The following is a 20,924-nucleotide window of genomic DNA, read 5'->3' on the forward strand; positions in this document are numbered from 1 at the left end:
CACTTCCCTGTCTGCCCCGCTGCTGCTCGTGACAGAGTGCCGGGCAGAGGCGAGTGTGAGTTCACTTAGTAAAACTGAAAGCTGCCCCTGTGTGGGGAAGCACCCTCGGTCCAGGAAGTGGTGGTGAGAGGAGGGTTCAGAGCCATGGGCCTGTGGTGAAAATAGCAGCCGTACAGGCATCATTTCTCCCCAGGGGAAGGCGGTGGGTTTGGTGCATGTTGGGGGTCTTGCTGTCCGTTGTGTACCAGGGTGGCTGGAATGGTTGCCTAGCTGTGTCGGTGTATTCAGTGCTGATGTTGCTGCATCTGTAGCCCCAGCACCAAAGCACAGAACAGATGTCAGGCAGCCCCACTGGGTGACATGGCCAAAGCTGAGAACTGAGATGTGTAAAGTGCTCCATCTGGGGAGGAAAAATCTGCACAAATTTACAGGTTCAGTGGTGCTACGCTAGCTAGCACCATGACTATAAAATGAATGTGCCAACCAGTGTGGTGCTCCAGTTAGCAGAGGAAACAATACTCTGGCATGCATCGACTGATGCATCTCCAGCAAAACTCAGGAAGTTGTTCTCCCACCGTACTTGGCATCGGTGAGGCCGCAGCTGAAGTACCACATCCAGCTCTGGGTGCTGCACATCAGGAAGGATGCGGAGAAGCTTGAGAGAGTCCAGAGAAGAGCTGCTCGTATGATTAGAGGCGTGAAGAGCAAGCTATGCAAGGAAAGGCTGACAGATACCAGGAGTGTTTGGCCTAGAAAAGAGAAGACTTTGGGGGATTTGGTAGCAGCTTACAAATATATCAGGGGCTAGGCAAGCAACTATTCACCAAAGCACCCCAGGGGAAGACCAGGAGCAATGGTCATAAACTCCTAGGAGAAGGTTTCAGACTGGATACAAGGAAAAACATCTTCAAGGTTCGTGTGACCAGACTCTGTCCCAGTGGGGGCGGTGCAGGCACCGACCCTGGAGTTCTTCAACAGGAAACTGGACGCACACCTTGCTGGGGTTACGTGTCCCCCGCAGTCTTTCCTGCCCAGAGCAGGGGACTGGACCCGATGATCGCACGTGGTCCCTTTCAGCCCTAAACTTCTGTGAGTGCCGTGGGGCCTGCGGGTCACTGTCCTGGGCTCTGCGTGGGCTCTCTGTGCACTAGAGGCCTGCAGAGACCCTTAGGAGCACTTGCAGGTGATAGGACATCCTTATCTTATGGGCCTGGCTGAGCTGCAGAGCTGAGGTTTTCTCCTTTCTGTCCCCGTCAGCATCTAGTAGTCAGCAGGGGAGGGTGGAGAGCGTGGGTGGGAGGTGCTTGTCTGTGCAGAAAAGCAGCATTCTCTGTGGCTTCTCTAGCAGTTGTGGGGCCAGGGGCCACCTGCAATTGTAGTCTCAGATGTGGGGTTAAGAGGAGGAGCCCAGGGAGCTCCTAGAGCCCTCAAGCAAGGGCAGAGGCCTGTGGCTGGGGGAGCTGAGGGCTAGTAGGCTCGGCTTTCCCCTCTTGTCTCCTTAGAGGTTTTCTTTGCCAGTAAGAACTGGTGTTAGACAGATGAACATCCTCTTGGAGGTGGCACATGAATCCTCCATTGCACCCAGGTGGTCCAGCTGCTGGGCTGCCCTCCTGCAACGAGCACCTCCCCACCTAAGGTAGCTCCTCAGAGCCTTTAATGTCAGCACCTTCCTGCTGGAGCCCCAGTCTGCCTGGGCACTTCCCATAGCACGTGGCTCCAGCGGGGCCTTGTCAGGTTGTGCCGGTGACACGGCAAGTGGAGGCAACAGACCTCAGCAGTAAGGTTACAGGCAAGCATGATGCTTGGTGGGCCCATGCACCTCTCCTTGAGCTAGCTCCCTGCCCAGAGCTGGCCTGGCATAGGAAGCACCAGGACACAGCCTTGGAGACCAGAGAGCACAGGGCCCCTGAGAAAAGGCCATGAACAAGGAGCAAGAGAACCACCTCTGAGTGCAGCTTGGCAAGCAGCAGGCGTTTGTGTGGCCCGGGCCCCCTTGTACCAGGACCCAGAGGCTGGACAGTCATGGGCATCCATCTCAGCAGCAGCTCTGCCTGCTGCTCTGCAGTGGAGCATTCTGCGGCCCAGGCTGCGAGGCCTGTGCCTGCATGGGGTGGGGTGCGCCCCTGCACTGTCCCTCGGCAGTGCTGTGGAAGGAGGGAGCTGGCTGCACTGTGGCAGCTTGACTCCTTCCTGAGCTCTGTCTGCTGGTGCTTTCTCATGCAGTGAGCTGAGCCTGGGGAGCAGGGTGGCTGGCAGCTGTGGAAATGCCACCTCAGCATACCATTCTCACCTCTTGGAGGCATGAAGTGTTTTGGTTCCCTTTGCAGCCAATCCCCACACCCTACCCCATTTTCTGAGGTCTTCTACTTCCACCACGTCCTCCACAGAAACACTCCTGTCCGGTGGTCTTGTCTGCCTCTGACGCACTGTGGCCTGTGTGGGGTGGGAGGTGTGATGCTGTGGCATAGACCGCAATTGTTGTTTCATCTGGCTGCGGTGGAGCACACTTTGCGCTGGTCACTGCTTGGCTAGTTGCTGCCCTTGTGATGCTGTGGTCCACTGCCCTCACTTGAGGAGTGCAGCTAGGAGCTGGGCCTGTTTCTTGTCCCTTCCTTGGCAGGCGTGGGGGGGACGGCTCCCAGCATTGCAGGGAAGGGGGTCTGCAGCATTCAGAGAGAGCAGCACAGTGCAGTTCATGGAAACCATCTCGACTTCCCTGAAATGTTTTCTGTGCTTTGCTGACATGCAAAACCATTTAACCTGCTTATTCCCAGTCACATCCAGAGAGTTGCCTGGGTACCTTATTACCTGGCCTTTTGGCAGTGGCTGAAGTGCTAAGTGTGTGTGCTGCCAGTCCAATTCAGTGACCACCCTGGGGCAGAAACCTATCCCGCTCTTTACAAAGTGCCATGTCAGTACAGTGTGTTGCCTGGGCAGGGAGGACAGCCACACTCGACCTCTGCCAGCCTGGCTCCATGGAGGCAAGAGAGCAGTGCCATTTCCCCAGCTGGGTGCACTTCTGTCACCCACCACTTCCAAGAGGTCTGACCTGACCCGTGCCTGCTTTGTTGTTTGCTGCTTCAGAAAACAGGAGCTCTGTCTGAAGGACAGTGGAGTGGAGGGTGTGTGTTCTTGGTTCTGCCTAGAGGACAGCTGATTCCAGTGGTATCATCAGTGCTGGGCATCTCTTTCTGGGTGGACACATTCTGTCCCCTTCGCTGCTATGAGGCTGTCTGGTGGCGCTCTGCCGGAGCCAGCATGGTTCGCCGTTATTGTTGTCCTCTCTTGTGCTGCCCTCCTGGCTGTCACCTCTTCCCTTAACACCGTCTTTCCCCAAGCTCTCCCGCAAACGTTGGCTCTGGGCTGAGTGCTGCATGGTGGCATTCTTGTGTGGTGCATGCTGGGCAGTGCCTGCTGGAAATACTCCTGTGCCACCTAGTGCATAGTGGTGCCTCATACTCATCTGTGCCGCCTGCTGAGTGAGACTTTGGTCTGTGCTGGAGGCTTTGCAGGCTGAAGGACTGGGCTTCCATCAGGCTTGGGAGCTAGGCCCAGTCCTCTGTGTGAGACTTGCTCCTCACCCTCCGAGGGCCAGTGCAGGCATGACTGTGGCTAAGGTGAGGTGCAGGGCAAGGGGAAGGTAAGAAGGTGCCAGCAATGGGGACTTCTAATGGAAAGCAGTTGGGTTGCACTGAAAGCAAAGCAGGGCCAGGGTCCAGTCCAGCCTAACTGTGTCAGTCTCTTCCCCTGTGTCAGTAGTTGGGATTCTGCTGGGACTCCTGGACACATCCCAGTTTCTTCATCTCTCTCTGCCCATTACGGAGTGAGGAGCAGCCCTGCGGAGCTGCTAGCAAGGCTAGAATTGGGGGTGTGCCCCCCCGCCCCCGTGAAAGAGCAGCAGGGAGGTCTCCAGCGTGGTCACACTGCAGGCCAGGGTGGCCACAAACCCTCACTCCTTGCCTGCATTCCTGCAAAGACAGGGCACAGTGATGTAGCTACCCAGCCTTCCCTTTTGTCTGAAACTGCCCGGCACACCTGCGGGCTGAGCTTGTACCCTGCGGGCAGACCTTGCCTAGAGCCCCAGCCAGAGAGCCATGGGAGGGAAAGTGTTAATGTCCCTTCCCACAGTAAACCTCTCGGCATGGGGGGTCCCGAAACATGAGCTTCTCTCTCCTCCCCCAGCCCCGACACACATTAATAAAAGGTTTTTAAACCCCAATAAAAAGGCAGCAGCCCAGCTTGCCGGGGTCCGGCTGGTGTCCTGGGGAAGGCACTTCACAAATGTGTTTTTTGCATTTTCAGTTTTTTGGCCGGTGAATAAGACTGAGGAGAAATACTTCTTCCCCTGATAACAATACATGGAGAAGCAGGATCAGCAGTGTGTGGATTGAAACCAGACGATGGATGATTAATACACTTGCTTATGGGGCTAGGCACTACGGTTCCCTCCACTGGAACAGAAAGGGGCCATTCTCTGTGCATGTGTGCGCACATGTGTGGTGAACTCCTCTGGGTATTCACCATCGGAAAGACCCCAACTGGTCTCCTCCTACCTGGTCCTCAAAGGGAAGCCAAAGCCCTGAGCTGCGGGTCTTTGAATGAGTCAGCGATAGTGTTGAGCGCTCGGGTCCTGGGCACTGGCCTGTGCAAGGTGGGGCATCATGCCTTCAGCTAGGGTACCCTCCCCTGATTTCCTGCTTGCCATCTTCCCTGCCTGCTAACATGTACCCTTGCCTATCAGAGCAGGGTAGGGCCAGGGCATGGACAAGCATGGGCTGCAGGGCTGGGTCAGGGAAGGGAAGGTAGAAAAGGTTTTCCCCGGTTCCAGCCCAGGTTGTTTTCCTGAGCTGCTCACCTCTGGCCAGCTTCTCTAATGTGTTTGACTTTCACTTACTGCTGCCCACTGAATTGGCTGGGCAGGAACTGTCCTTAGTAGGCTTGGGCTCTAGCTAAGTCCCTTTTGTTATTCCTGTTAGTTGGCAAAGGACCGAGATGCTTATTAGCAGGATCCCAGCCTTGGAACGCTGCTCAGATCCCTCCAGGCCGTGTGGAGCGAGTGTCCGTCTCCGCTCAGACGTCCCCAGATTGACAGGTCGGCGATAAGCGCTGGAGTGATGTCACCTTACAAACCTGGTTCGGTCCTCCCTGAGGGGGAGGCCCGGGCTGATCTCTGCCTCCCCTCCTGGGACAGGAGTTTGTCCTTCTAGGCGACAGGGAAGGTGGAGCTCCTGGGGGACACGGCTCCCTGCCAGGGAAATGTTCCCCCAGGAGCAGTGTGAGTGAGCCTTGGAGGGGTTGGGGTCAAGGATTGGGCATCTCTTACAATGCCATGTCCTGCATGACCCCCCAGGCAGCTTCATTGGCTTCAGTGGGACGTCTTGCTGAGCATGGGGCTGCAGAGCAGGGGCAAGGGTGAGGGGTCCAAGGAGTCCACCTCATCCCGACAGGAGAGTGACCCTGCAGGCCATAGAGCTGCTTCCCCAACTCCTGTCTGTCCCACAGGTGCCTGGGCTGCCCCTACGCATGGCGCTGGAGCACTTGTTCTACCCGTGGGAGTGAGCAGCTTCCAGCTTGGGGGCTCAGCCCAAAGAGGAGCATGAAGCTGTCAGCAGCATGTAGCCAGAGCCCCGGAGTGGAGTCATCCCCGAGGAACTCCTTTCATCCCTGCCCTCCTTTCTTTCCACATGCGCCTTGACAAAGCCCAGCCAGGGCCTGGCACGCAGAGCCCTGCCATGAGCAGTGAGTTGGCAGCCGCTGGCAGCCCCCGGGCACTGGAATGAGAAGCAGTTACACTTTCTGACCAGCGTCTCAGCTCTGTCTTGTCCTCATCCTTCCCTTTCATGTGGTGCCTTTGCATCGTAAAAGGCAGTTACGCTGTTACCCGCATGTCGGAAGATGACGTCGTGGGTAATAGAGGGGAGACTGGGTTTTATGCCACTGGGAAGGTAACGCACAGAAAGTTGAGTTGCCTGACTTGAACTCTTGATCCCCTCCTTTGCCTTTCCCTTGAACTCCGTGGGTCCAAGATGACTCTTTAGACACCGCCTGAATCTCTGTGGCCTTCTGACCTTGCCAGAGACCCCTGACAGTTTAGTATAGGAGGTCTCAGTCCAGCCATCTGGCTTAGTGTGGCTAAGAGAAGAACACATTGACCTCAGGACTGCACTTCTGGGTCAGCGTTTTTAGCATCCCCTTATGGAAATGGGCATGTGGGACTATCCCACCCATCCCTGCTGCACCTTCCGGGACTGGGCAGGACGCGTTCTGCAGAGGGACTCCAACTGCTTGCTATTTGATATGGGTGCCAGGGCCACGGCTTAAACAGAACCGTTTTCCGGTGGCACAAGGTAAAGAGAGCCTGGGGCAGTGACCTGGAGTGTTGTACGAGGACACTAAATCCACCCCTGGAGAAATCCATGATGGGGAGTAAATAGTTCAAGCTCTTAAAAAAAAAAAAAAAGGAAAAAAAAGGGGGGAAAAGTGTGTGGGGGGGGGGGGAGAGAGGACGTTTAAAAAAATCCTGCAATAAATCTAGCGAGTGGAATCTGAGGGAAACGATCCCATCTGGAAAACTCCAGCGCGGGTGCTGCTGGAGGCTTAAGGAGTGATGCAGCTCGCAGAAAGAAAAGCCTGCCGTTGGAGGATGACAGGCTCCCTAATTGATGTCCATTGCAACTGGTACTCTGCCAGTTTATGTTGGCCCCATTCCAGCGTGCTGTAATTTTGGAGCCAGGTGTGAAGCGTTTCTGTTCCGTCTTGTTCCCAAGCACCTACAGAAGCCTCACACATCTCACTGGAGGCAGCAGCCCTGTAGGAAACAGCTGTACAGGTATAGGTGGAAGGAAATGTCACAGCTGGCTTGGGAGTACTCCCCCGTGCCTCGCCTGGGGTCGTGACTGGGGAGGGGGCACCGCAGCTACAGCACCTTGGGTAGGTGGCCAGTGTCACGGACACGTGTGTTTGTCGCACCTTGGGGAGGTGGCCAGTGTCACGGGCACGCGTATGTGTCAGGCACTCGAAACAGCAATCAGCTGCCAGGGAGGAACGCACAGATCAGGAGTCGCATGTCCAAAGAGACACTCTCACCCCCCAAATCATGCCTCAGTTAAAGAGTAGGCAGGTCCAGAACAGCGCATCCTGACTGCGAGGCTAGAAGGGAGCGACACGACCCTCCTGTGTAACGTGTGCCAAGGGATGACCAGGGATTAGTGCCCACCTAGGCTAGAGAAGGAAAACACTGGGGTGTGATTTCAGAGTTGCTAATGACAAAGATCCCCCACCCCCCGGTCCCCTGCTCAGCCATGCCAGCAGTTAGCCCCACTGGGTAGGAACATGCACATTATCTCCTGTCTGAATTTGCCTAGTGCTAGTTTCTAGCCACTGGGTCTTGTCAGCCCTTTGTTAGGTTGAGGAGCCCTCCATGGTTGATCTGCTTCCCAAGAAAGTTCTCCTAGGCTGCTATCAAGGTGCCATTTTCCCTCATCTCTAGTAAGGCTCCTGGAGCTGTCCAAGCATTTGTCCCAATCTTTCCACTCCTGCAGCTTTTTCCTGATTCTTGCCTGATCCTTTTTGGGCTGTGGCACCGAACGGGAGACTATTCCTTGAGGGGCCCGTGGAAAGAGAAATGCTGGTGATTCCCCATGAAGCTGCCTGATGACACGCTGCCCTGGTATGAAAGTGCTGGGCGAGCGAGCTAAGCTTGGGACAGGACTTGAGCGCTCTACACTTGGCTTTCTCTGCTCAGGCGCTTACCCTCACCGTGGCAGGGGCTGAGTGTTGAGCAGGAGAGGGATGGGTGCTGGTAAATGAGAGTCTGCTCTGAGCACTCCCTGAATCCTGCTGCTGTTTCACTTCCTGCCCTGACAGGGAGTGGGAAGGAGCTGGCTGTGTTAGCACTGGGGTCTCAGCATGTGGTACAGAACCAGCTGTCTCCGAGGCAGCAAGTTAGGATCCAGCCGTGCATAGCATCCTGGGGGGAGCAAGTTTGACAGTGGCTTCTGAAGTGGAACCGGCTTCCCATCCCTCTCTTCAAGCAGGGACTCCTGAGAATAGCCAACTTCTCCGTTCGCACGAGGTCAAAGTCCCTCCGTCGCTGGCTTCCCTTTGGAGTCTCCTACCTGGCACAGACAGACTCATGCCTGTTGCAGTGGGCGTGAGGGTGCCTCTTGTGTCAGAGAGCCACGTCCTCAAATTGCACGTGGGCTGCCCTAGGTCTGCAATGCAAATTGCACTTCTTTGTGATTGCAGAAATGACGGGGAGGATCCCGGCTTTGCCTGTGGGTGCTGGGGAGAGGGGGGATGGGAGTACCCAGAGTCTTGGATCCCATGTGCTGGATAAGTAGCCCATCAAGCATCTGTGCTTCCCACTCCATTCATTTCCGGAGAGCGTATTAATGGCATGTGTTATAGTTCCATCCTGCCTTCTCTTAGCCCGAGTCCTACCTTACCCTGCCCTGTCCCTCCACTGTTGGATGCCACCGGGGCTCTGCGGCTCCAGCCACAGCACTGGTTCTGCATGAGGCAGTCTGGGATTGAAGATTGTTTGCCAGCGTATGTGCAGTTCCTCTGCCAGCGCTCTGTTTTTTAGCCCTATTACGCTGACTCTGTGTTGTCAGCGAGGGGCTTGAAGGCATTTACTGGAGGTCTGGTTTGCTCATCAGTTGGAAGCCTGGGCTCTTAGGCAAAATGCGTTGGTGCAGAAAAAGAAAGCCCCCTGGTCAAAAGTGGAATTAGCACTGGTTGTAGTTCTTAAGGATGTAGTGCAGTTCTGATTTGTCTTGGCCCTGTTTTGGATCAGTTCATGCAGACTGCATCGCCCTTGTCATCAAGTGTCATCACATGTCATTATCCCTTAGGGCTTGCTTATTGGGGTGGGAAAAGGGTTTTTTTGGTCATCCCACTTGTAAAAGCTATCTCCTGAAGCTGATCCCTGCACTCAGCATTTGCTCCAGGGAGTCAGGAAGCTCCTTCTGTTCTTTGAGATCCTGCCAAACACATGACCCCAGACTCGGGCATCAGGAAGCATGGAGAATAATTAGGAGGGTGACCTAGAAAGAGGTGATCTAAGTATGAGTCTCTCACGTGGTGTCTTCTGGGGTGACAGGCAGCTTGGACCATGCGTTTTCTTTGGACTGGGGAGTGGCCAGGAGGATAGCTCTGCTACCCTGGCAGCATTTTGTCACAGTCAGTTTAGTGGCACTAAACCTACCTCGTGCTGGCAGGGTGCCAATGCCAGCTAGCACTCATCTCCAGTTATGAAAGGGGTATTCTTGGCCACATCTTTCATGTATTAAGGAATGAAATGTTAGACTTCAGGCTTTTTGGAATTTGCTGATTAGCCCGCGTGTACATCGAAAGGACTCATTAAAATGCAGTTAAAGCTGGATCCCCTCCCAATGAGCCGTCTCTTGTTGCTGCCCAGAGGAACTCTGAGAAAATGGAAACCCCGTTCCTTGGCCAGCTCAGCCATTCCCCAGGCACAAGGCATGGCCTCACCTCTGAGCATTTGTGTGGTGCTGCTGGCCTTGACTTGGCCCATTTTTGGTCTCAGGTGAAAGTCTTGGCTTGGATCACCCTTATACCGCTTGGTTTATCTGCTGGAACATGCTCCGAGCTATTGAGGCTTCTAATTCAGTTTCTAGACCATGGCTGTAGGCGTATGTAGCCTTGTGTTTGGCTCCGACAATGCCCCTTAGCCTTTGGGCTTGGTCCTCAGTTGCTCAGTGTGTGGGTACATGTGCGTGTGCTAGTATTGTGGGGAAGGGGAGCGTTCTTTATCTTTGGTCGTGTGCCATGTGCTCTGCCGTGAGTTGCCCCACTGGGGAAATAGCAGAGCTTGGCATTTTTCAATGCAGTTACTGGAAGAATCTTCAGGAAACTTGGGGGGAAAAGCCCCTAGTAACTGCTCCTCATTGTTAGCTCGGATAAGAAAGATCCACATCCTGGGAACCTTGCCAGAGAAGCGAGACTTCGTGGAATGCAGGGAGTGGTCAGGCCAGGAGCAGATGTGTATCTGCTCGGTCTCTCTGGGAGACGGAAAAGGACCTCCTGTCATTGAGCTCCAGGTCTGCTGACCGTGTTTGTGTGCGCAGGAAGTTCCTATCTGAGTGTGTACGGATGCAGAACGCGTCTTGTTTAGTCGTGTCCTTGCCAGGTACTCGCACGGTGCAGCTGCCTTGTTGGACCGGCCCTCCTGGAGTCTGCATTCCTCCGTGTGCAGTGAGAGATGGCGAGGGCACATCACACCCCCTTGCGTGGGTCTCCGTTCGTCTCCCGGTTTGGCTTTCTGGGAAGTCCATGCCAGAGCTGGGGACAAACCCCGTCTCCAGAGTTTCTGTGCAGGCCTTAATCCTAAACCATCCTTGCCCTTAGAAAGTCAGGGGAGCTGTGAAGCGAGGCTCTTCCGACACTGAAGTGTGATGGTTCTCCTACAGCCCCAAGAGCCTGAGCTCTGAATTCCTCTACTGGGCAAAAACCCACACACAAGTCTACTTCAAATCAACAGGAATTTGACATAAAAACGTAGCATGTCGCCTTTTTACATAGAAAATTATACAAATGTTTTCACCATCAACTTTTGTGATGGCATTAATGGTGAACACTTCTATGAATGGTGGGGGGAGAGGTTGTATTTTTGAGCACTTCCCTTTGATAAAGATTGGTAGGTGCAGATCTAAACACTAGGACCTAGGGGGGAACAAGGCTGTTTGGACAGTACAGCGATCTGAAACAATATTAGACACCAGCTCCATCCAAGTCCTTGCCAGCTGAATAGAATTGCTTGTAGCGGTTTGGTTTTTAACTTAAGAAAAAACAGAGTAGCTCTGATACTGCAAAGCTTTGTTTTCACCTAAAGCAAATTGATTTAAACCCTTTTGATAGCAGAATAACTAGATGCAGCCTTAACTACAGGCTTGCTTCTAGTATCTCACTAACAGTGTGTCCATGTGCAAACTCTTGACACTTGTATGTCACAGGATGCAGGCTTTTCATACCCTCAACGATGTGGTATCTGGGTAAAGTTTTAAGAAGTGCTGTGGTGTCCAGGAAGTTTGAGGTCAGTTTTCAGATGCGACTCGGGTGGCTGAGTGACCTCTCAACTTTCAAACACATTTATGCTTCTGGGTGCTCAAGTCTTTTTTGGAAATGGGATTTTGGCTGCTAAGTCATTTAGGTGCTGTAGAAAAACATACTTGTTTCCAAATCAGGTTTTTCTCTTCCCTCCACTTCTTGGCAAGTTGTTCCTTTCGGTTGCTCAAGGGTTCAATATTTGTCGTAATTATTAAAAGGCTTTGATCCGTGTAGTTACAGAAGAAGCAGTCACAGTCAGAGCTCTCGTCAGCCGAGCCTGTGTCAGAGCTGCGCAGCTCAGAAAGCTGCATGTGTCCTTGTCGAGATACGTGGGAGCTGCTCTCAGGCACACAAACCCCTGCTGCATTCCCTATGACTGTCACTAGTGAAATGCATTCACGACTGATTGCTGCGGTGTGAGGAAGACTAAAGGATTCCCTTGCTAGCAGCATCCCGCGGTGATTGTAAGCATGTAGTGTCTCTGAGACCGCTGTGGTGAGCGTGCAGCCTCCTAAGCATTCTGTGGAGTAGCGGTTTGAACCTGCCAGTGTCTGGAAAGTCGATGCACTTGAATCAAGGAGAGAGGGAAGCTGATGTTGGGTGACTGGGATGGATCTTGCTGTGCTTGAGTGATAGTTGGATTTTGGTAGGGGCGTGTAGGACATGAGAGATGATTGTGAGTACCGCTGAAGTGTACATAGAATAGCAGCTGTGAAGATGGGTTGGTGTGGATGGCCATTGCTTTGACTTCCCCCTGGCCCCTTGGGGCTGATCTGCATGGTTATGAAGGAAGAAATTACAGTGATGGACATGTTGGGACCTGCCTTTCTCCAGCTGGACCAGCTTACCATGACATGCCATTGATGTCTCTTTGTGTAGCCCCTGGGATCTGACTTGTTCGTAACTGGAGGTGTGGCAAGGCTCTTGGGTATGGCAGACCTTATGAGCATCCAGGCCAGCACTGCTGAACACTAGCTGCGTGCTCCTTCCCAGTGGGGAACTGCAGGGGAAATTGGATTTGCTGGGGATCAGATGACCAGAATCTACAGGCTGTTGTGCCTATGGTGTGCTCCGTGCATTGCTGGTCACTTTGCATTGTTTCATAGGGGCAGTTTTGGCTCCGTGGCATTCTGGGCCCTGACCCACGTCCTGTGCTCTTCTCCAGGGTGGTGTTTTGTTACTGGCAGGGATCTGAGCGCCGATGGGTACCGAGGTCCTTTTGATCTCCCTCTGGCTCTTCATCCATACAGGTTAGGCACAAACTGATCGATAAGGAAGATAGCCACTTCAAGACTATGCTCATCTTCCGAGTGCATCCAGTCTGGCTTTGGAGGTTTCACACTGCCTTCCCACCACTGCATGGGGCACCATCCCTGTGAAATCTGCACTGACAGCAAAGCCCCTAGCAGAGAGCCCTCTGTGGCATTTGTGGCTGGCCTCCCCTTTCCAGTACAAGTTTCATTGGGGCTTGCTGGGGTGGTTGGTTTGTGTGTACAATAAACACCTTAAGATGCTGGAATGCATTCTCATAGTTTCATCGTTGGTAGGGTCGGAAGAGACCTGAGCAGATCATTATGTCTCGACCCCTGCCATGGGCACGAAAGGATGCTGGGGTCAAATGACCCCGGCTAGGTGATTATCTAGCCTCCTTTGGAAGACCCCCGGGGTAGGAGCCAACACCACTTCTCTTGAAAGTTGGTTCCAGACCCTAGCCGCCCTGACCGTGAAGTCGCGCCTCCTGATGTCTAGTCTGAATCTACTCACCTGGAGAGGAAAGGAGTGGAGCTGCTAGTATTTCTGAGGGACGAAGCTCTCGGTGCTAATCCCACCAAGACCTCTGCCCTGGAGGCCCCCACGGCCTCTCGTGGATACCAGGATGTTGCTTGGGCATGTGCTGCTGCTTGTAGCTGTGGGGCCCAGGTGAGACCCCAGCTCGCTGCTCCCACCCAGGAACTTGTGGGCAGTGTAAAATGGAGACGACGAGGAAAAGCTGGGCACGCTGCTCCCCTTCAGAAGAGCATCGTAGAATGTGGGCGCCCACGCCAACTCCCTTGCAAAGGGGTTTTCGTGGTCTCTCAGCAGGCGCCCCACTTCTAGCTCTTCCAGCTTTCACCTCTCTTTCCCCCTCTTTAATTGGAATGCTTGGCCTCTTGCACTCAGACTCAGGGAGGAGCAGCTTGTTTCTGCAGCTGGCCGGGTGCCAGATGTCATCACTTCAGGCAGTGCCACGCTGCACATCTTCAGCAGTTTGAAATGGAGAGACAGAGAGAGACAGATAAGATCAGCAGCTTTAGGTGATGGCATTGTTTCAAATAAACCATGCATGACCCAAAGCTTCCACTTCAAATGGGGAATGAAATTGCTTCATCCTTTGACAGCTTGCTCCATGAAAGAAATTTATCTTCACTTAATTGCTTTAGATCCCAAGAGGCTGCGTACAGTAATTTCTAGGAGATAATTATATCAAATTAAAAAAATATGTGCCTATCTGACTGATGAGCGTGAATGCACTGGCCAGAGCGCAGGAAGGAAAGAGGCACCACATCTGACTCGCACACGCAGGTTATCACTTCCTATTCTCCTTGCGGCCTACAGACAGGACGCTCGGGGGACCGCAGCAGAGAGTCAGGCTCAGGTTACGTGGTCCTGCCCAAAGCGCGGAGCACGGCGTTTGGCAGCCCGGGGGCTCAGCTCGTTTCACTGACCTGAGGGGCACTTGCACGTTGGGCAGCCCCAGGGGCCATTGTGCGGTGCCATTGCGCTTCCTTTCCCACATGGTGGAGAGGAGCGGCAACTTCCTCTGCGGCCACATCAGACGGCTGGAACATCCAGTGGGGATTGGCAGAGTCGCAGGGTAGTTATGCCGTTTCTTCTCCCGCAGTCGCGCGGCGAGAGCCGAGGGACTGGCGGGGCTGTTGATCTGAAAACATGTATATTTAGAAACCGAGTGTAAACTTCCTGCCCGGGCCGGGCCTGGATTCTTGACCATGTTTGAATTTCCACTTTTCATTTCCTTTGCCCTTGCACTTAGCACTGCTTGCAGCTCCCAGTGTGTCCCCGACTCAGATCCCTGCTTTAATCCTGTCTTGCCCCACGTCCTCTTTAGCCCTGGCCAGCAGACTTGTCGGCTCCTGGAGTGGCCGCCCTGCTCGGGGCAGTCCAGTTAGTCCCCGTGTCCATTCTCAAGTCAGTCAGCAGGGATGACAGGCTTGGAGGCCCCAGTGCTGCTGGGGACAGATCAGGTGTAGGGCTGGTACCTGTGTGCAAACACCGAGCAGTTGTTAGCAGGCCCAGGACAGCGCTGAACGCTGCCCTGGCCCTGGGATGTGCAGTGTAGCTTTGAAGTGTGCTGCAGCCCTGACTGTCCTTAAGGGAGAACCATGATCAGGTGCAGAAGGTAGAGCCCTGCCGTGTTTTCTGGAGGGGTCGGTGCAGGCCCCAGGGGGTCTTGGGTTCACAGTGAGGGGCTCTCAAAATGATTACGCCTCTTCGCTTAGTCTAGAGCGTTTGCACCTGAGTGAGGTAAATGCCAGGGTAGCCGGAGGTCGAACAAGGTGCATGTGGCCTCAGAAAAGCTCTGGGCTTGGGAGTGGAGACAGTGGGTGCTGGTGCCTGTGCTTGACTTTAGGTCCTCTCCGCAGATGAGCCGCCTCCTGTTGTGTTGCAGGGGGGGCAGATGTCTCAGGCCAAGTAATGCAGACTTCTGTGGGCCAGGGGAGTGTGATGGCTCAGGGGACGCTCACTTGTGTGTTGGGCATTGTAGATCTGTGTGGCCGAACCGTGGGGCTCCTGCCCTGCCTGGGGGGCAGACTCCACAGCCTGAGGGATCCCTGCCATCTGGTGATCATCCTGAAGTCAACCCAAAATTCCTCGCGTTTCACCTGCTCCCTCCCAGCACAGATCCCTTCCTCTGATTTATCTCCTCTGCACTGGCAGTGTTCTCTGTCTCTCTCCTCCTAGCCTCCTTTCCTCCTCTCCTTGCTTGACATACTTTTTTGCCTATTCTCTGCTGTGGCTGCTAGCTAAGACTACTGCAGGTAAATGCCTCGCACACGGCCCATACAAAAAACTAGAACTCTTGGTTCCAAAATGATACCTTTTATTAGACCAACTGGAAAATGGCAAGAACATTGTCGTTTTCTTGCCATCTTACAGTTGGTCTAATAAAAGGCATCATTTTGGAACCAAGAGTTCTAGTTTTTTGTATGTCTTTTTGTCCTAGACCAACATGGCTACCAAATACACCCCTCGCACAAGGCCCATCTTCTTAGAGGGTCCAAAGACTGTCCCCCATCACAGCCAAAGCCAGGCACCGCGGTGAGTCAGCTGCAGCTGGGGGTCCCCAAGGGCCTGGGTCTCCCTGAAGGAGGGGGGCCCTGCAGGACCAGAACACATGAGCTGTTCTTGCCTGGCTCAGCGCTGCTGCTCGGGGCAGTCCGGTTAGTCCCCGTGTCCATTCTCAAGTCAGTCAGCAGGGATCCAGGCTGCTCTAGCTGGTGCCTCTTGCCACCCCTTCCCCTCCTTCGGGCCTCAGGCTGTGGCAGGAGATGAAGTGAAATGCTAGAGTTTATTGCAGAGTTCATCACTCCCCGGAGCATGCTGGAACTTGTGTGTGTTGTGTTGGCAACTTCAAGGGGATGCTACCTGATAATTAATTAGGTGTCAAGAGCAAGCCCAGAGGTTCCAAGTTTTATATTCTTGTCAATAGAAATTGTTTCTGATTGCCTTGTTCCCCCTGGCTTCTCTCTGTCACCAGGAGGGCTGGAGAGAGCGTAGGCTTATGGTCCAAGGGTGCCTAGATCAGACCTGATGTTGTTCATCTCTTGGCCTCCCATCTCGGTGCACTAGCTCTTGCTTTTAGGGCAGCATGGACCTTCTGTGCACACAACGAGCCCTGTCCTGAAGCCTCCCTTTGCCAGCCAAGCCAGAGTCTCCTCACCCCAGTCCTGTCAACACTGGAGGGAGGGACATCTCTGTGGCCAGGGGAACCTGACCGGTCTGCATTCTCCCTGCTCTGTGTTCATCCTCCACACCTCACACATGGCCTCGGGCATTCGATCTGGACTTTGCCATTTTGTGTCCAGGAGATGCCTGTGGCTGGCTGCTCCATCCTGCATGCTCCCACAGACACACGTGCCATTAGCCTTTTCAGAGCCTGACAGCTGCATGCTGCTGGCAGGGCTGAGTAGGACAGAGAGGTGCAAAGTGCAGGGTGTTCCTCATCTCTCCTTGCCGGCAGCTCGGCAGGGTGCCAGGTTCAGCAGGCTGAGGTGCTGCAGAACCAGGAAGCCAGCCCTTCAGCCCTTTAAGGGTATGGCTGAGAAAGGCTCAGTGACTTGCTGAAAGTCATGTAGAAGGTCTGTCGTAGAAGTGGGGGGAAGCCTGTATTAAACAGAAGATCAAACTATATCAGTCCTGACTGTCCTGGCTGTACCATACAGATCAGCTGTGCCTGATTGATCCCAGAAAGAGTCCCAGCTACTTGGTAAGGCCCAGCAAGCGGTGTGCTCCTACCAGATGCTCTCACACCTAGTGCCTGTGCCTTCCCTTCTCCACCCCTGGGAGCCTGCACTGTGCCACACGTTGCAGCTGCTTTTCAGAGTACTTGTTTAAGTGGTACAGCAATTCATGTTATAGCCACGTGTCTCAAAGCTGGAGGTCTCATCCATGTTGCCTTATAAGTGCTTTGGCATTTTACAGATGTGGTCCCAGCCCTGGGGTCTGACCACGGGGCAGGTGACAAAACAAGGGGCAGGGTAGTCCCCCCTCTCAGCCCCCTTCTTGCACAAACTTCCCTGAGCTCTGACCAGCGTTTTGCATGCTCAGCCTTTCCCAGAGCTCAAGGTTTGGGCTCAGGGGCCGGGTTGATTTCTGCAACGTTGGCAGGGGTTGCGATATGGGAGAGGGAAAGAAATGCTTTTCCCGTTTAAAAAATCCAAGACCCTGTCTTTCAGAAATGGTTGACAGCTGAAACCCGAGGCCTGGTCCCTCAGCTGGCTTGGAGCTAGCAGGTTGAGATGTAACAAAGCTCCAACTGAGTGACAGCCGCCACCACCGCCGCACGTGCCTGGTAGAAAGGGCAGTGGCCAGAGGGCTGCGTGCGACAAGCAGCGCGAAAGCCACGTGTGTGTGCTTGCCTGCAAGCACTCGCGGGCTCAGCTGGCCTTGCGCAGGTGACTCGGGCTGAGCCGCTCCAGGTTTTTCTGTCTCTCTCAAATCAAGCAGCGCTTTTCAGGCTCCACAGGTATGATCACGCTGCATCAGGAGAGGGCAGGTTTCCGCAGCAGCGAGTCGGGCACGCCACGCGGACGCACGGTTCTCAGCACATTTGGAAGTGTGCTGCTCAGGCGGCTGCTTTTCTGGGAGAGGCGAGTGCCCTGCGCCTGCTGCGAGTATGTAACGCTGCTGCGAGTGCCTGACCTGTGGCTCAGCCTGACTCGCTGCCAGCAGATCTGCCCCCATTACTGCTGCAGTGCCAGTCTCTAGCCTGGCAGCAGTGCGGCTCTGACGCTCGCCGTGGCTGTGGGCAGCACAGTTGGCCTTTTGCTGTCCTGGGCCCAAGCTGTTGTGCTCTCACCCTTTGCTCAGGTGCTTGTGAACTTGGGGATCATGGTGAATTGCTAGCAGTAGGTTGCTTTGCCCTGCTCTGCCCTGAGCACCCCTCCTCTACACTCTGAGTCCACACAATGCTCATTGGGTGCGGCCTGCTCTGTTCACACCAGTGCTGGTAATGTCTGGCCCTCAGCTCTGCCAAAGCCTGCGCTTGGCTCCCAGCTGCACGCTGGCTTGCAAAAGACAGTGCTGTACGAAGGGTGGAGTGAATGCATACCCCTCTCTTCCTACTGTGCTCTCAGGAAATGTCTCTCACGCAGCTGTAAGTGTGAATGAAGTCAAAAGAATGGATCGGTGCCCCCCAGCCCACCCCTCTCGTCCAGGCCCATCCAGCATCCGCACCCTATTGTTGTGGTTCTGGTTCAGCGTCTCTGTTCCTGGGCAGGGGCCCTGCTAGTGCTCTCTGCGTCCCAGTCTCCGGAGGAGGAGCTTTGGCAAAGGTAGAGAAACCAAGCGTAGTTTTCCCCTTGCAGCCAAGCCGCGGCTTGCAGTTCCTTGCTCCCCTTCCTAGGTGTGTTGGTAACACGGCACAGCAATTGCGAGACAGGCCGTTAATCACGAGCCAGGGGAGGGAAGTGGAGCGTTCGGCAGGAGGAGCCGAGCTTCCTGAGGGCTGCGGCGGCCGAGCGGGGCCTGCAGGGCTGGGGCGCCAGTCCAGGTCACACGGTTACCTCCCTGGCAGGCGAGTGAAGTGTGTCCTGCTCGGAGCAGCCCCTTCCCGCCGGACGCAGGCTGTCAGGCACCGCTCTGCTCACGTCACTGGGAGTCCCCCAAGTGGCAGCACTTTGCCGTGAAGCACAGCACAGCTTCTGTCCCTCTCCAGCGTGGCTGCTGGAAGCGGTGTGAACACGCTGCTCCCGCCCAGCCGGAGCTGTGGGAGCCCGCTGCCAGTGTGGTTCCTGTGGTGGCTGGAGATGCCAGCGTTGCTAATATCTCGGGGCTGCGGTGTTGCAGCCGACCAAGTTGTGGTGGCATTTTTCTGGTGTTCTTTAGCTGCCTCCTGCCGCCCTGCCCACTGGTCCAGGAAGATTTGGTTGCAGCCCAGGCGAGGAGCTGATGGTCCCAGAGAGCTCCTCGCTGCTGCCTGCTTGCAGAGCCCAGTGTCGGTCCTCGCAGCTCCTGCTTGGGGCTGCCCTGCCCAAGGGCTGAAGGGGTTCCCCCAGACTCTGTGCTGCAGGGCTGGCACCTGCCCTAGCCTAGAGCTTGGCGTTTATGTTTGTTATTTAAAAGAAAAGAATTGCATTCCCTCCACTGCTTCCCACTGGAAGGTTGTCCGAGGTCCCTGAGCCTGGGTTGCACCCGAGATCCCATGTAACCATCTGGGCAGTGTGGACGGCCTGAGACAGAGGCTGTGCCCAGTGCAGCTTCTGGTTTGGGCAGGGGAGGTTTTGCATCGCGTGGTGTGACTGAGGGATCGGTGTGCTCTGATGTGGGCAGCCAGTGCCGAGGTCTCCAAGCATGATGAGATTCTGCCACTTGCCATGCCAGGGCGTGAAAGGGGGCAGACTCGAGGACACTCTGCAGGCCGGTGTCTCTCGGCGAGGGGAGCCACTATGTGCTGCATTATATCAAACTTCACAAAGTCCTGTTCAGATCAGGGGGCAGCTGTCCAACTCGTGGGCTAGCCTGAAACAGCCTGAAGGAATGAAACAGGCAGCCTGATAGAATAACCTGGGGCCCAACTTGAGTCCACAAACACCAGTTAACTCTGATTTCAGGCTGCTGCTCCCTATAACTCACCCCACATGCCTGGGCCTCCTGAGCTACACTCTTCCATACAGTGTTGTGAGATGCCAAGGCCAAGTTCGCTTGGTCTGGGGGCTTGTAGGGACCTTCCACGGGACACGACTGTGTTTTCCCTGGCTGACATCGCCTTTCCTCTCTTCCTGCCACTCTGTTGCTCCAGACAACTTCAACTCTTCGCTGAGGCAACAGGGCTGTAAGCGCTAGGCAGGATCCCAGCTCAGTGAGGTCTAGATCAGACGCCGTGAGAACTGCTTGTGTTTGAGGAACTGGGAACAGGAGCCTGGTCACTGCAGCAGTAGCCAGGTGGGAACCGTTAAACTGCATTAGCTGTAATGAAACAGTCTCATCCAGGCTCACAAGTTTCTTCTCCCAAGTTTCCTGAAAGAGAAGTTAGGAAACTGCGAAGTCTTTCATCCCAGTTCAAATATCGACCAGGGCACGAAGCTGGGAACTTCTTATGGAATCTCACATGACGTTCTCCGGAAAGCAAACTGTATGGAGTGCAAGGATGAAACGGCTCCACTCAGCCAGTCGCGGTGCCCTCGGGCTGGCGTGAGCCCAGCTGGAGCAGGCCTGTATGGCCCGAGAGGTTGAAGCGCGGGGTCTGTGTGACAGTCTGGCCTGCTTTGACACCTCTGCGAGATCCTTCAGGGACAGGCAGACGTGCAGAGATCTGTAAATGTATGCCCAGTGCCAGCCAAGCCGCTGAGAAGATGCTGCATCTGTGGTTCAGGGGAGCTCAAATATTTGTGGTCAAGCTTAAAAAATGACATGGAACTCTCTTTGGCAATGGCCGGCGGCCAGGAGCTGCACGGAGCGCGTGCAGGCTGTGCGAGCTCCCCGCGCCCGCCTCCAGCACAGCCCTGTCAGGCCAGGCACAACATCCTAGCTCCTTGGTGTGCACTTCCCTCCCACTGTCGAGGTCAGGACTCAGGTCTGCAAGGGATGCAGCCCTCAGTTTCTTTGCACTGTACTCTGGTCATAACAGATCCTGCTTTATGGTTCCCAGTTTTAGCCCCCTGCACCGTCGGCCCTGGCTGTCTTTGTCATGAGAACAGGGCAGGAACAGCTGCGGTCCCTGGGCAGGTGCATATTGGATGGGAACTACTCAGCATTGCCTCCAGGAAGGTCCAAAAGGAAAAGCCTTTCCCTACAGCTGGAAGTCTGCTCTTCTCATAGACTGTTTTTTCCCAGTGCCCCACATCAGCTCCTCCAGGCAGCTCCCTTGCTCTCTAGTTGTATTGATGAGGCTATTCTGGTTTTGTTTCCCCCCCCACAAAATCTCACCTCCTAGTAGCTTTTGGACCCCGTGTCCCAGGCCTCAAAGCCCAGGGAGACCAGGAACACAAGTTACTCTGTGCTGGTCGAATCAGGGCTTGTTTACAAGGAAGGTCATTGTGACGTACCAGGGTGGGGATTTAGAGCGTGGTGGCTCTTCTGCCTCGGCAGCCTGTGTTGGCAACTACTGCGTGCAAAGAGGGCCTTGGTGGTTCAGG

General features: G+C 54.7%; 1 protein-coding gene across 1 annotated transcript in view; it reads left to right on the forward strand.

Annotated features, from left to right (window-relative positions):
• The window catches only part of SMG6 (SMG6 nonsense mediated mRNA decay factor), a 113,589-nt gene that overhangs the window by 66,315 nt on the left and 26,350 nt on the right, over positions 1-20,924 (forward strand). The gene's annotated exons all lie outside the window — the stretch shown is intronic.

Source organism: Crocodylus siamensis, chromosome 13, assembly GCF_052110815.1.
Source record: "Crocodylus siamensis isolate JL-2025a chromosome 13, ASM5211081v1, whole genome shotgun sequence".
Taxonomy (NCBI): Eukaryota; Metazoa; Chordata; order Crocodylia; family Crocodylidae; genus Crocodylus; species Crocodylus siamensis.